This window comes from Amblyomma maculatum, chromosome 1 (genome assembly GCF_055883805.1).
Source record: "Amblyomma maculatum isolate TAMU_Amacu chromosome 1, ASM5588380v1, whole genome shotgun sequence".
Lineage (NCBI taxonomy): Eukaryota > Metazoa > Arthropoda > Arachnida > Ixodida > Ixodidae > Amblyomma > Amblyomma maculatum.
In genome coordinates this window covers 462,033,697-462,048,841 of record NC_139344.1, presented here as the reverse complement: position 1 = coordinate 462,048,841, position 15,145 = coordinate 462,033,697, and the positions used below count along the sequence as shown (strand labels likewise).

The window sequence follows — 15,145 nt, the reverse complement described above, 5'->3', positions numbered from 1 at the left end:
GCGGCCGCCGGGTCAGAGGCAGCGCGCTCCCGACTGAGAGCCGGCGGGTGTGACGTCACATTTAACATCAGCAACGTTATGGCCACGCAATCTCGGCGCTGCCGCCCCCGCACCTGAAGCTGGTCTACCGGCTACAAGCAGTGTCGGTTCCCCCGCGTCGTGCCATGCACAATGGTGAGAACTGTGGAATGCTGCATACGAGGGAGGTCGAGGGGGACGCATGCGGAGGACATTGTTTGCGCGCTGGGAGGGAACGATCAAATGTGCGCAGGAACACGAGCAGCAAAAAAAAAACAAGAGAAAAGAAAAAAAAAGGTCCGTCAGTGCGCTTTGTGAATGGAATACCACGGGGAAAAAAATGAACAGGTGCGACTGCTCTCGTTGGGGTTGGCTAGGGAGTCATTAGGGGGGCAAGTAAATGAAACCTGTTATCCGGTTTTATCAGAGATTTCGCAGGAACCCGCTAGGTACGACGATTTGAGAAATATTCATTAAAATACTTTCGGCCCGTTTCTTTTCATAAAGTGGATTGTTTTGTTCACTCCCAATGCGATATCTACCATCTGCGTTGGAAATCTCGGAGGCTATTTTTTTTATTCAGTATATCTTTAACGCTGGACTGAGTTCTGTTTCCTCGTCACCACTGTTATATCAGCCGTTGACTTAACAGCAGCCGTTTTTCGGACGCGAGGAAACTATTTATTTACACTCGTCTAGACGCCACATTTTTCGTGCACACCCGTTACTGGGTCACCCGCGTGAATCCCCCGCGTAGTCTAGGCTCCAAATTAACTATTGTAACCTTAGGAGATATTTATAGTAACTTTGGGAGATAAGGTGCGCCGGGAGGTTTCCTGAGAGAAAACAATTGCGTCGGTAGAAGTAGATCTACTGAAGATTTACTACTGAGATTACAAAACTGAAAACAAAATTTTGAAAGAGAAAAAAATTAAGAGGTGCGGAGTAAAGAAGGAGCCTATAGTTTTACACTAAAAAATATCTGGTGTATATTGCTACTACGCATGACGTTAAATGAGGAGGGAGTAATTACATCACTTTATTTATAATGACACATGAAATATGGAGTAAATTTAATAGCTTGACCAGCCATCCTCTGGAAAATGTGGGGCAAGCCTCCATTACCCTTTCTCGTCTTATCGCGACGTTTAAATGAAAGACAAATATTCTTTCATCCCGAACAGTGTTATTTCTCATCACTGTTCAAATACGACTTACTTCACATCCGTTGTGGAACGCTTTCGGTACTTAAAAATCCCTGTCGCCTTCGACGCATGCGTTTATTGTGCTCCCAAACATTAGCAGGCACGCCTCTTTGAATGAAGACTTGTCGGCTGCTAAAACGACTCACAAGGCTGCGCAGAAACAATGCTCGGCGTCGTCCAATGTGTGAACAAGCTGCGTAATATGAGTTCGATAAAGATTCCTACACAATGATTTACTCCAATCATTTTCTGCCGCCAACGCTCGCAGAAAGAATGTGTAAGAAAGTATATTTTCCCCGTTTTGGCTGTCGCCTCAGTCCAGAACCCGTACTCATCTCACCCTCACGCGCCCTCTACCTCCAGTAGAGAAAACAAACCACTACATGTTCGTCCTCAAGACGCCGTGGGGGTGGGTATATATGCCACTGACCCCTACCAAAGCTCTTGCCACTGCTGACAAGAAGAGTGAGGTTAGAGGGTATTGTGAGCAGGTGGAGCCTGTACATGGGAAAATGCATGCGTGGCTCTTGCTTCACGTGATTTCATCACTGCTGGGAGATGATACATTAAACTTGGCACGCGGAAATCACCATCAGGAAAAGCGTGCTACACCCTTTGCTACCGCTTGTGAGTGCGATTCTAAAACATCTCCCCTTAATTTCTATGATCGTCAATGCGGAGGTGGAGACAGGAGCAAGTGGTGAAGAATGGGCTCCCCGTGGTACGGAGAGGAGAAAAGCACATTCCCCAAGCTGGTTTGGGTTGTTGTGCGGTTGGGAGTAAGGGCACGCGTGTACACTCAACACAACACCTCCGGATTTCGCTCACCGGCCCGCGTAATGAGCGGACTCGTTTGCATCGACTCCTCACTTTTTCGACTGATTTATGCGATCTGAACGACTCCCTATGAACTGAAGTGCTGTAAACGGTTTGTGAAACTGCTCTGCACCTGCCCACTACTACGTTTTGGAATTTCGCGCACGAATTGGCTATAAACCGTGCAATTTCTACCCGAAGCGGCGGCCGCCCGCTAGGCCTAGTTTAGGCCTAGCGATTTCGCCAATTCCAAGCGCGGCTGTGCCTGGCCTCCCTCGTGCACCGGGACCCTCGCCTGATACGTGGACGTGCCCACAGCAGCATGGCCCATCAAGCCGACTGGGAAGCGATCACTCCTGAGGTACTCGACACCGATCCGAAATGGATTAGGACTATTGAAGCCCGAACGCTGAATCACCCGAAGCCACTCGCATCCGGGCAGCCCAGCACGCGTTCGCCACCTCCGCCACCGGCCGGCCAGGCCATACCGGCACAACTACACCACGGCAACTCTTCATCCACCACTATGAGGCGCCAAGCCCCGTACCTAAGCTACCTGCCGATGATTTGAAGAATATCTACCGCCTAATGGAGGTCTTGACCTCAGCAAGCATAACGGCGGATACATCATATCCCTAGTGAGTACTACTCTGAAACTCCCAATAGAAGTAGTCCGTCAACAAGACGTCATCCAGATCAATCCCCGAAACAACTCTTTCACCATAAGTGCTCCCTCCGAAGACAGAGAAAAACGCTACGTCCAACTTGCATCCCTCCAAGTTGCGGATAAATAATACCCGATGAATGCATACATCGCCAAACCTGACCCCGCCATCAGAGGCATATTATACAACGCCATATACGACCAAACACCAGAAGAAGTTTTCCGGGAACTGCAGATGTTCAACTGAAGACAATCCTTCACCATCACGGACGCCCGACAGCTGGGAAGAACTAAATCAATCCTGGTTACATTCATGAATACGAAGAAGGTCCCCCGGCAACTCAGTTTCTATGGCGCGGTATATAATTGCTACCCCTTCTTGGCCAAGGCGGAAGCCTGCTATAATTGCCGCCAGGCTTGCCGTGAAGTGATGTGTGCACCAAGTCAAAGAACAATTTATGCCAGGGATGTGGAGACGGTCACACACCCTTGGAACCTCCTACGTGCGCGGCGAAATGCATTGTCTGCAACGGTCCCCATTTCACAGGATATAAGGATTGCCAAGAGCGCTACAGCCGTCCGCGAACCAAGAGGACAACAACCACCCCTGCCGAAGGTGCAGCGGACCAGTCCGGAAGTCCCGCACCAGGCACCAGTCCAACTCTGCTAATCGCAGCCTCTCCCACAACCGCTCTGAATCGACAGCGAGGACAGAATCCAAACCACCCATGTCCTGGAACCCGTCGCCATCGTTCCCGCCTCTGACAGACCAGCCCACTCCAGACAAACAGGTGAGCAGGGGCCCGCGATCTTCTTCTTTCATCCGTGAGAACGCCCTTCTTAATGCCCGGTTAGAGAAACAGGACCAACAAAATCAACAACAGAACGCGCAAACAGCCAAGCTTAGCATTCACCTACAGCTTTTACTGGAAAAATTGTCCCCCACAGAGCGAATCGAAGTCCAACCCGTCACCCCTCATCCAGAACAGAACCTTCCACCCCCTTCCTCATCACCTCTTCCCGCATCAAGCCTCACGCCTCCCACCTCCCACAATGCCCAAACCAAGCGTAAGGCTACGGAACAGACCCCATAGCAAACGACAAACCAAAATCAATCTGACCTCCTCATTTCTCTGGCTCTCCTGCAACAAAACCTAACCAAAAAGTTCGAAGCAATGGTCCAAAGCACAAATTCATGGGCCACTGACCTCAGCACTCGGTTGACAGCGATCGAGCAGCAGCAATCTTTCCAAGCGAAAATCGTAGCCCAACTGCAGTCCAAGCTCAAACACATCATAGTTTTTCACCCCAAAATATTAACTACCCCAACTTGCAACCTACCTAACGATGGCAGGAAACCGCAAGAAATTTAGAGTGTGGCACTGGAATAGCAGGAGGTTTCGCTGCAAGCGCCGCAGCCTGCAACTCCGCATTCAATCTCGGTCCTAGGCAGAAATGTCTACAGTCATCGCACTGCAAGAAATGTATGCTTCTGTTAAACTCCTCAACTGCACCCCCCACATACCAACAAACACAACCGTGCTTAAAGTTGCTACATTGGTACACCGCAACTACACCGCTAAAGATCACCCGATGGAATTAGAAGACTGCGACTGTCATGTCATTGAACTCCTGCCCAGAACCAGAATGAGCCCCAGTCTCTTTATCTTGAATATTTACAGTCACCCTAAGTGTAAAGCAGCTCCCCTCATGGCAGCACTACGAAAAACATTGCAGATCAGCACACGCCACCCGCTGATTGTGGTAGCTAACTTCAACGCTCGACACGTCAGTTGGGGCTATACATCAGATTGAAGCAAGGGATTCTAACACTGGGCGCTCCTACAAAACGAGAGCTTTACACTGGTCCATTGGTGTTGGACCAATTGATTATCTTAGACATCTCAGTTTCCGCTTTTGCAACTACTTCCTGTATATCATGACCAGAAACAAACATGCTGGTATCATCGGCATAAAGAACACAACAGGCATCAGAATTCGGTTGAACAATATCGTTTACATATACATTGAAAAGCAGTGGCCCCAGTAGACTGCCTTGTGGCACACCAGAAGGAATACTCTTAAAAGATAAGGAGTCAGAGAATAAAAACCAGCCAAGGGACGAGGACAAAGAAAGACGATGTACACACGGAAGCTTCCGTGTGTACATCGTCTTTCTTTGTCCTCGTCCCTTTGCTGGTTTTTATTCTTTGACTATGTACCAAATGACCCAGATTTCAACCCTCCTTCAAGATAAGGAGTGGTCCCCAATACTGACACAATGCTTCCGATCACTCAAGTACGATTTAAACAACACATTCGATGCACCGCGGATACCTTAAGCACTCAGCTTTTTCAACAAAAGCTTGTGGTTCAGGAAATCAAAGGCCTCTACAAAAATACCCAAAGTAAGCATTTTGCATTGAATGTTTTTGATGATAAGTTCTTTCATCGTTAACAGTGCTGTTTCAGTCGATTTTCCTCGACGGAAACTATGCTGATGCTCTCGTAGTATATTATGTTTAGTGAAGATTTTTTCTATGCGTACCAACAAGATTTTTTCTAAGCCCTTTGAAAATACTGGCAGTATAGACACCGGCCTGCAGTTCGTAACGTCATTTTCTTCGCCGCCTTTAAAGATGACCGATACTTTTGCTTCTTTCAATCGACTTGGGAAGCAGCCAGTTGTGAGGACCAGGTTGAAAATATATACTAGGTGAGGCGAGATAACGTCAATTACGAACTTCGCAGGCTTGATATGAATATCGTCGACATCAGTTGAGCTGGTATTTTTCAGGTTAAGGAACGTGTTACAAATTTCCGCTTCGTTCGTTGGCTCGAGGAATACGGTTGGATTTAGTTTGTTCCTAGTCGTTGACCCTGTTTCGTCGCAGGTTGGTCTCATCATGTTTATAAAATGGGCATTGAAATGTTCGGCTAAATCGACACCCGAAATACATTTGTCATCTTTTGACATTTCAAGAGGGCAGCACTTGCGATGTTGCCTTTGAAGAATTTCGTTAATGACCTTCTACATTTTCTGAGGACGATTTCTTGACGCATCAGATAGGATGTTATTATAGTAAGAAAACTTTGCTTTTCTTAACTCTGCAGTCAATTTATTTCGTACTTCTTGAAGTTTGTTAGTGCTGTCGTTTCTCTGGTACGCAAGAAGTCTTGGAACAGTTTTTGTTTCTCCTTAATATCTTCAAATGATCGGGTGTTATCCACGGCTTTCTTATTTTATTCTTTAGTTTTGCTTTCCTATATGGAAAACATTTATTGTAATGGTCATAGAACAAGACTAGGAATTTGTTGTAAGCTTCAAAGGCATTATTCTCATTGTAACTAGGAGACCAGTCGTTGTATAGTAGGTGGGCCCGGAAAGATTCCAGATTACTTTTCGATATGCTCCTATACATGGGTTCGTCCTTGCTCGCTTTTTTGTAACCTAGAGCTGGAATACACAATAAATATTGGACAATGGTCACTTAAGTCATAGCATATGGTGCCAGCGGAGTGTACGACGGTGTCTTGGTTGACAATGAAAAGGTCAAGGACGGATTCGCCTGTCTCGGTTACTCGCGTTGGTGTGTTGATGACAGAATGAAAGCCAGACGCCAGCAGTTTGTTACTGAAATCAAGAGAATGACAGTCATTTCCAGCTAAGTTAATATTAAAGTCACCTCCTAATAGCAGACGTTATTCATGAAAGGAAGCATGCTCCAACAGTTCTTCGATGAAGGTAAAAAAAATGATTTTTGTTTCCAGAAGGAGGGCGATATACCACTGCGAATATATCTTTCCCGCTAGACACACACAACGCCTCCAGGTCAGTATTACTATGCGTGAAATAGTTCATCACCTTGCAGCACACATCATCACTTGAGACGCCCGAAAGGATGATGCAGAAGCCAAGTAAGAAGCACAAGAGGACCGGGGGGGGACACAACGTAGTTTACCAATGGAACTGCCGTGGAATTCGCAACAAAGAAACGGAACTAATGTTACACGTTGACGGGCCAGACAAGCCCGATGTAATTGCTCTACAGGAGACAAACGGGAAACAAAGACTTCCGGGGTACGTCACTTACACGGACCCCACGGGGAACGGAACGGCGGTGTTCATTCGCAGCAACGTGGCGGCAACTCAACATGTTACGGCGCAGGGCAGGTGCGAGCACACGCTGGTCGAAATTCATGTAAAAAAAATTTGCAGCGCGGGCAATTTATTTCTAATGAGCGCGTACTCTCGGCCGTTACTAAGGCAGTATGAATTTGACCGCATCGTGAGCCAGGCAAAAGGGTTGGCGGGGACCAAGCCGCTCCTGATCCTCGGCGGCTTTAACGCCCTTCACACAACGTGGGGCTATAAGTTCCAGTCAAAAAGAAGAAAACCATTGGCCAAAGCAATGAAGGATCGCGAGATTGCCCTGCTGAACGAGCCTGACGTAACTACCAGACCAGACCTTTCGTGGTTATCGGGCACGCTAGATGTCTGGAGAAGCGAAGAAGCGGACGTGGGCTCTGACCACAGCGTGATCGGCATCACAATCCGAGGTTCCCAATATCGGGCTGTGTTGGGGACAGCGCGCATCACGGATTGGGACAAGATGAGAAAGTTGACCCAGGAACAAGAAGAGGCATCTGAGGAAGAATCAGGACAAGCTAAAATGCAACAGACCTACACTGAATTGTCGATGGACCAGAAGATGAGCCTCCAAAAATTTACCAAAGAAATGGTAACGACGTCGCAGACCCCGTACGTGGACGCCAGACTGACCCACATGTGGGCGACCCGGTACTCGTTAACGCAGCGATGGAAACATCAGAGGCACAACAGAAAGCTGGTAAAGCGCATAGCAGCCTTGAACAAACAGATCGCCGAGTATGCGGCCAAACTATGCAGGGAGAATTGGCTGAAGACCTGCGACGGCCTGCAGAGCACGCTCTCGACGTGGAAGACGTGGCGTCTCTTGAGGCATCTGATCGACCCGCTGAGTAGCAAAATTGCGATCAATCGCAACCTTGCCAAAGTATTGAACATGTACAAGGAAGAGGACCGCGGGCTCCTGGAAAACCTGATTGCGAAGTACCTAAAGACAGAGAAGGGCAGTACCCCTGCCCGAGAGGTTCGAGTGACCCGACAACGAGGAGTTGAAGGAACTGTCGACAATGAAGGAACTGTGGACAGCAATAGATGAAAGTAACAAGAGAAGTGCACCCTGCAGGGATGCCATAACATACGAACTACTCGATAACCTGAGCGGTAAAGCGGCCAGTGGCCTCCTAGGGCACATCAACGAACCGTGGGAGACCGCGCGGTTGCCGAAGAAATGGAAGGATGCCGAGGACTGCTCATTCCAAAGCTCGGCAAGGCCCTCACGATAGACAAAATACGGCCCATCTCCTCACGTCCTGCGCGGGAAAGGTGATGGAATGCATCGTCCTTCACCGCCTGCAGAAGCACCTCGAAAAAACGGATCAGATGCTGGAGACAATGTACGGCTTCAGGCAATATCTCAGCATCCAAGCCGTGATGATCCAACTTCACGAACTGATCGTCAAGCCGGTAACGAGGCACGCGCCTCGCGGTATACTCGCCCCCGACCTGAAGGGAGCGTTTGATAACATGTCCCACGCGAGCGTGTTGCGGAATCTGAATATGACCCGGTGTGACCGAAAGACATTCGGCTACATCAAAGATTTTCTGTCAAACCGAACAGCGATAATCAGGATAGGGGAGGAGAATGCAGACCCTGTCGAGCTCAGTGAAAGGGGCACCCCACAGAGATCGGTCTTGTCGCCCCTGCTCTTCAATCTAGCTCTCCTGCCCCTGCCCGCTCTACTCAAGCAAATCGATGGCGTGGACCACGCTTTCTACACCGACAATATTACGATGTGGACGGCTCTAGCCAGGTCTTATGCCTGGATGGAGGGAGACTTGCAGAAGGCGGCAACGACCGCGCACGAGTACGCAAAGTCGTGCGGATTGAGCTGCGTTCCCCAGAAATTAGAGCTGCTTATGATCCAACCGCAAAAATCCAAGGAAGAGCTGCCGCCGAACATGATCATCACCATCGATGGAACAGCCATCAAGCCAACACAGCAGATTAGGATACTCGGCCTACAACTTGAGACCGACGGGAAGGCATACGCCGCCGTCACAAAGGTCAAGACTACAACCGAACAGATACTCAATATGATTAGCAGGGTATCTAACAGAAACAGAGGTCTCAAAGAGGGCGATGCCATGCTCCTGATACGCGCGTTCGTCGTGTCCCGGGTTACCTACTCCACCCCTTATCTCCAGCTCACGAAGGCAAATAGGGACACCCTAAAGACGATGCCTCGTAAGGCAACGAAGCAAGCACTGGGCATACCCATATCCTCATCCACGCAATGACTGCTAGACATAGGCGCCCACAACATGGTGGATAAGCTCATTGAAGCCCACCTCTCTAATCAGAGAATCCGGCTCTCACACAAACCAAGGACGAGCCATCCTAAGCGAGATAGGATGGCAGATTGAGCCAGCACCCCTCAAGAGAGCCCTTGCGGAAGACTGGAAGACGACCATTCAGACCAACCCCTTCCCCAGAACATGACGCCGGGCAAAGACGACGAGAGGCGCACCGCGCGGGCCAAAGCCATTGCCCGGAAGCTGGAAGAGAACCCCAGGGTCCTCTACGCGGACGCCTCGCTCCGAAAACCCAGTGCCCGTGCAGCGGTAATGGCTATGTCAAAATACAAGCTGATCGTCAGCGCGTCCATAGAGACAAAAGACCCAGCAGTTGCCGAAGAAGCGGCCGTGGCCCTCGCACTCACACCGCCGAGCATGGACACCGTGGTCAAAGACTCAAAGACAGCCTACAGAAGCTTCCGCAGAGAGGTAATCCACTCCGCGGCCCGAGCCATTCTAACCAAGTGCGAGCCTCCTGGAAGAGCCATACAGCTCGTGTGGGTCCCGGCTCACTCGCAGGTGGCAAGCAACACAATCGCAGGCTACCATGCCCAAGAAATTTCAATCCGGGGCGAGCACGAGCCGGAAGAGCTACCGCATCTGGTTACCAGCTTTCGGAAAATAACCCGTATGCACCGAGAGGAAAGGCGCAGACTACCAGATCCGCACCCCAAACTCACCAGACAATAACAGACGATTCCGCATCGAGCGCAGGCGGGATCGCTTGTGCATCCCGTACTGATGAACCACATGTACCCTGCAGAACACGATATGCTCTGTCCTTTTTTGCAAAAAATCAAAAAGGCACCCTGCCGCACGTGTTGGCAGAATGCACAAAACTAAAGACCCACCTCCTCCCCTTTCCGCCAATAACCCAAATTCCAAATTCCTTGAGCGATGGAAGACATTGTTATTCAGCCCCGCCCTATCCATCCAGCTCGCACTGACGGATAGGGGCCAGGAGCTGCTGGGAACATGGGTCCTGCAATTAGGGAACCACCCCGCCTGGTTCAAGTAAGCACCACTGAATTATTTCGTGCCAATAAATGTTGATTCCTCCTCCTCTCCTTGACTTGCGGTTGGATAGTGTCTCTCTCCCGAGGAGACACAAAATAGGGCTGCTGATGGATGGGTCGAGTGCCATCATACGTGATAATCCGGTGTTTATTGACTGACGTTTGCTGCACTTTCGGCGAAGATGTGAAGCACGCACAAAACTTCAGCAATAGATCCTGGAGGTGCCTCTTTTGAGCCGGGGAAAGGCTAGAATTGATATCGACAGCATCATCCGGTTCGGTGCTAGGCGTAGCTTCCTCGGAAGCAAAACATTCGGCTACTTCCTGCAAATGGTCGACGTAAGCAATGACAGTGCCACGGAACAGATGTCGATGTTCATTGGAGAAATTGGTGACAAGCACCTCCGTCTCTCTGCCACGAAAGAAACAAAGACCTCTTGCCACAGAAATTCCCAAGGTGAGTGAGAGAGAGACACTAGGCTCAACAACCCGGATATCATGATGTGGCTCGTCACAGGCAACTCTGGCCAGGATGCTGGCGCGTGGTGGCCCTGTGAGGCTATCATCGGCGACTCGCAGCGTGGAGTGGGATCCACAGTACTTATGCTTTTCGGTGGCCAGTTTAGCGGAAAACGTCACCAAGCGGTTCGGGAGATCTATAGTGGCACCGTGCTCACGAAAGAAGTCGATGCCAAGAATAACATCGCGAGAGCATTCGCGTAGAGCAAGAAAAGTCGCGACAAATGTGCAGGCTCGCACCGTAAACCGGGCCGTAGACATACCCAGTGGTGCAACCACATGTCCGCCTGCTGTACGTATGTCTGATCTGTTCCATGGCGTCATCACTTTTCTGAGTGTCCTTTGTGAACCGCGTAACCTCGAGCGAGCGCGCCCGATGGGACGAAGCCGGCGGCGACCTTCTGCGCATGTGCAGAGGTGTACGCACATGACCCTTACCCTAGACTAAATAAGCGGGAAGCGATCAGCGCCGGGGGTTTTTGGACTTGTTCAGGTGTTGTAACAAGCGGCGCGGCGGTTTGTTTCGGTTGGCGTCAAGGGAGCGACCATTTCCCGCCGGAGGAACAACCTGCGTGAGTGAACTCGCCTGGGGGGCATTTATTTTCGCTCGCGCGCGCTTTAACTTTCCGCATGTGTATCCGCCAGTGGCGTGTTTCTTTATATTTTCGAGAGCACGGATACTTTGCTGACTCGCCGGTGCAACGTCTGCAGTACCAGTAGACCCCTCTCTTGCATCCATCACTCGATATACTCTAACCCAGTTAATTTCATCTGTTTATTTTTCCTAACTTAATTAAAGTGTTTTTGTTCCTGAGCCAGCAATCGTTTTTGGTTATTCGACGCTTAATGTGCGGCTCTCGATCCCGCTGAGAGACGGCGGAGGCCTTCAGCTTGTAAGCCGCCCGCTAAGGACAGAATAATCAACTAACCTCCTTCATGTCGACGATAACAGGGATGTCCAGGGAGACCCGGCCAAGACCAGGGCCTGTTGATGTCGGTTCGAAGTGAAGCGAGGGGTGTGGCGGCGGAAGCTGGACGGCAGTTGGGTGGTCGGCGTCGGGGTGATTTAACCGACACGGCGGTGATAACTGGTCCGGCGATCTGGTCTGTGCCGCGAAAACTGGACAGGAATTCGGCGTTCTACGTCGGGGCGAATCGAGCGGTGCGGCAGTGGATGTGGTGGTGTAAGCATTTAAATTCAAATTGATAGGTTGGAGAGCCATCCTTAGTGGGCCGCCTACCTTTTCAATATTAGGTGGAATCCCTTATTCCGGGACTCCATTGGTCTGGGCCGCCACACGAGATCGCTAGACCAGCGCTTGTTGTGCCGCTAGATCCAGGCAGCCGATAAGGGCCGCCTCCCAGTCCTCTCGGGTAGGGGAGGAGCTATGGGTAAAAGAGAAGGATTTAGCTGGCATGCCCAGGCCATGCGAAAGGCGTCAGCCACCTCTCCACAGAAAGGGCAGAGGCCAGAAAAGGAAGGGTCGAAATGTTTGAGTACTGGCGGGCACAGTAGAGTATTAGAAAAAAGTCCAAGAATTATTCTATCCCCCGCTTTCCCTAGCCCCTTGAGAGGAGCCGGGTACTGACGGTGCGAGTCCCGGTAATAGGCGCAGATTTCTTGAAAAGTTAAGATAGGATAAGTGTCCTGGTCCAGATCGGTAGGGTCTACGTCGGGGTCCCGGTTAGTGAGTGCACCGGCGGCCGAGTTGGCGGCCTCATTCCCTGGTACGCCCTGGTGGCCTGGAGTCCAAATGAGAAATCGGGTCTGGGGATCCTGATCCCAAGCTGCTCTCCGAAGTATTATTTGTGCTGTAGGCGTTATCCAGCCCAGTTCATAATTCCGACAGACCCCACGCGAGTCGGATAGGATGAGGCGGTGGAAGCTTTGCGGCGAATCGGTGTTCGGTGGCCTCGAACCCAAAGGTCGCCGGAGCTAGTTTTCCCAACCAGGGCTCGAGGAACCACGGTGTACAGTAGTATAACGTGGCCCAGAGGGCGAAGAGCACGAAGCGAAGGCGAGCGCGACTCACGACGAGGAGAATGCGGCAGACTACGCTGGCGGTTGGCGTACTCGGTGTTGTCCTGAGGCCGCTGACCAGGCCGTGGTTGAAGGCAGTCGGGAGAAAGTCCTCTAAGGCCAATCTGGCGATAAGGGCACCACCGGTGGAGGTGACCTGCCTCGCCACAGGGGTAGCAGAGAGGACGGTTATCTGGAGAGCGCCAGAGAGCAGTCTTCCGGGGCGCCTGGCGCCGATCTGCCGAGAGGGGCAGCGGTTCCGCAGCATGCACAGCGACCTGAGGTGGCGTGTAAGGCGAAGGGGTAGGAAGCAGGGCTGGGCGGCGTGTGACATCAGCATAAGTCATCGGCTGGGTGAGGCCCGGGGGTGGCGGTGGAACGACTGCATTGATTGGTGGTGTGAGTGCGTTCTGGACCTTGTTATGGATGACGCTGGCCAGAGAAGCCATGCCAGGAGGAAATATCCCATGAAGTTGCTGGAGCTCCTCTCTATCCACAGTGCGAATGAGGTCGCGAAGGGAGCTCAGATCTGCCCCGGGATTGTAGTCGGTGCGATCCCTCGGCGGTAGTATATAGATGGAATTCAGTGGTCGAGCATACTGGCTGCATCGTTGCTTTAGCAGTTTCTCCATAATCACAGCTTCAGCCAGAAACGCCGCGACGGTGGTGCGTGGGTTTCGCACGAGGCCTGAAAAAAGCTTGTCTTTAACTCCGCGCATTAGGTGCCGCACCTTCTCCTCAGTCATGGACGGGTCAGCACGATGGCAGAGACGCAGGACGTCTTCAATGTACAGTGCGACCCCTTCGTCCGGACGCTGAAAGCCAGAGGTCAGGGTACGCTCGGGGTTTTCTCGGTGGTCACTGTTGGCGTACGTACCGAGGAGCTGGCTTCGGAAGGCTGACCACATAGAGAATGTGGCCTCGCGGTTCTCTAACCACGTCCGAGCAACGTCTTCAAGGCTGAAGTAGACGTTCCGCGTTTTCGCAGCGTCGTCCCAGCCATTAAACGTCGCGACCCTTTCGTAGTGAGCTGCCAGTCCTCGGTGTCTTCGTACTGCTCACCGTGAAATAGCTTAGGGGTGCGCGGGTCTGAAAAATCAGATAGGACGAAGGGATGGAAGGGACAGTCGTGGTACGAGCGGGCGGTGTCGCTGCCATGGCTAAGGTGAAAGCTAGGGTCTCTTTGTCAAGAGGGAAGGCTTCGGGGGGCAAGCCTCGGAGCCGCCGGCTTGAATGATGAACAGGAGTGGTCGCGAGAGGCGGCCACGTCGGACCGACCGCAGGAGAAGGGATCATCGATGACACTTCCACCAGTGTCACGACTCAAGCCACAGAGAGCTGCGAAGGCACATGTAGACGAGGACCCGAGAATAAGGTCGGCTTCTAGTTCCAATAGCAGAGTCCAGCACCAGCGCGCCTCTCGAGCCAACAGCCGCTTCGTCGTCGTCGGCACCAAGCATGGTAGCCGCGAAGCGCCATGCCCGTGGCAATATGTATACAGCATCCTGAAAGTATACATGCTTTCACACAAAAAGCCAGAATGGTATGTTTCAAAGATATTTATTAGGTTTGCATGTGGTGCATAGTGAAAAAACTATGGGTAGAATTCTTTCAGACTTCCAGGACATCAGCTCTAGTTCGGTGCAGTGACATCATCATCATAATCATCATCATCATCCTGACTATGCCCACTGCAGGAAGAAGGCCTTCCCCATATTTCTCCAAATAACCCGGTTCTGTGCAAGCAACATCCAATTGACCTCTGCAAAATTCTTAAACTCATCCGCCCACCTAACTTTCTGCCCCCCCCGCAACGCTTTCCTTCCCTTGGAACCCAGTTTCTTATCCTAAGAGACCATCGGCTGTCCCCTCTTCGTACTACATGTCCTGCCCATGTCCATTTCTTCGTAATTTCCGCTAGAATGTCGGTAACTTGAGGTATTTCTCAGACCCACTCGGCACGCTTCCTATCTCTTAATGTTACCCCTACCATTTTTTGTTCCATAGCCCTCCGGGTTGTCCTCAATTTAAGTAGAACCCTCTTGGTTAGCCTCCACGTTTTATCCACATAAGTGAGTGCAGGTAAAATGCAACTGTCGTAGACTTTCCTCTTGAGCGATACCGGTAAGCTGCTAGTCATAAGCTGCGAGCGCTTGCCAAATGCACTCCATCCCAATCTTATTATTCTTGTTATTTTCTTTTCATGATTCGGATCTGCGTTTACTACCTGTCCTAAGTAGACATATTCGCCTACTACTTCCAGTACTTCGCTACCTAATGTAAACTGATGTTCTTCCCGAGGCTGTTGAACATTACCTTAGTCTTCTGCAAATATATTTTCAAGCCTACCTTTCTACTTTTCCTGTCTAGGTCATCAATCATTACTCGCAGTTTATCCCCCGGGTTGCTAAGCAAGGCAATGTC

The 15,145-nt window shown here is 50.8% G+C and overlaps 1 pseudogene; it reads left to right on the top strand.

Moving 5' to 3' along the window:
* Positions 1-8,335: 8,335 nt before the first annotated feature.
* Positions 8,336-9,235, top strand: LOC146209797 (uncharacterized; annotated as a pseudogene).
* Positions 9,236-15,145: the final 5,910 nt, after the last annotated feature.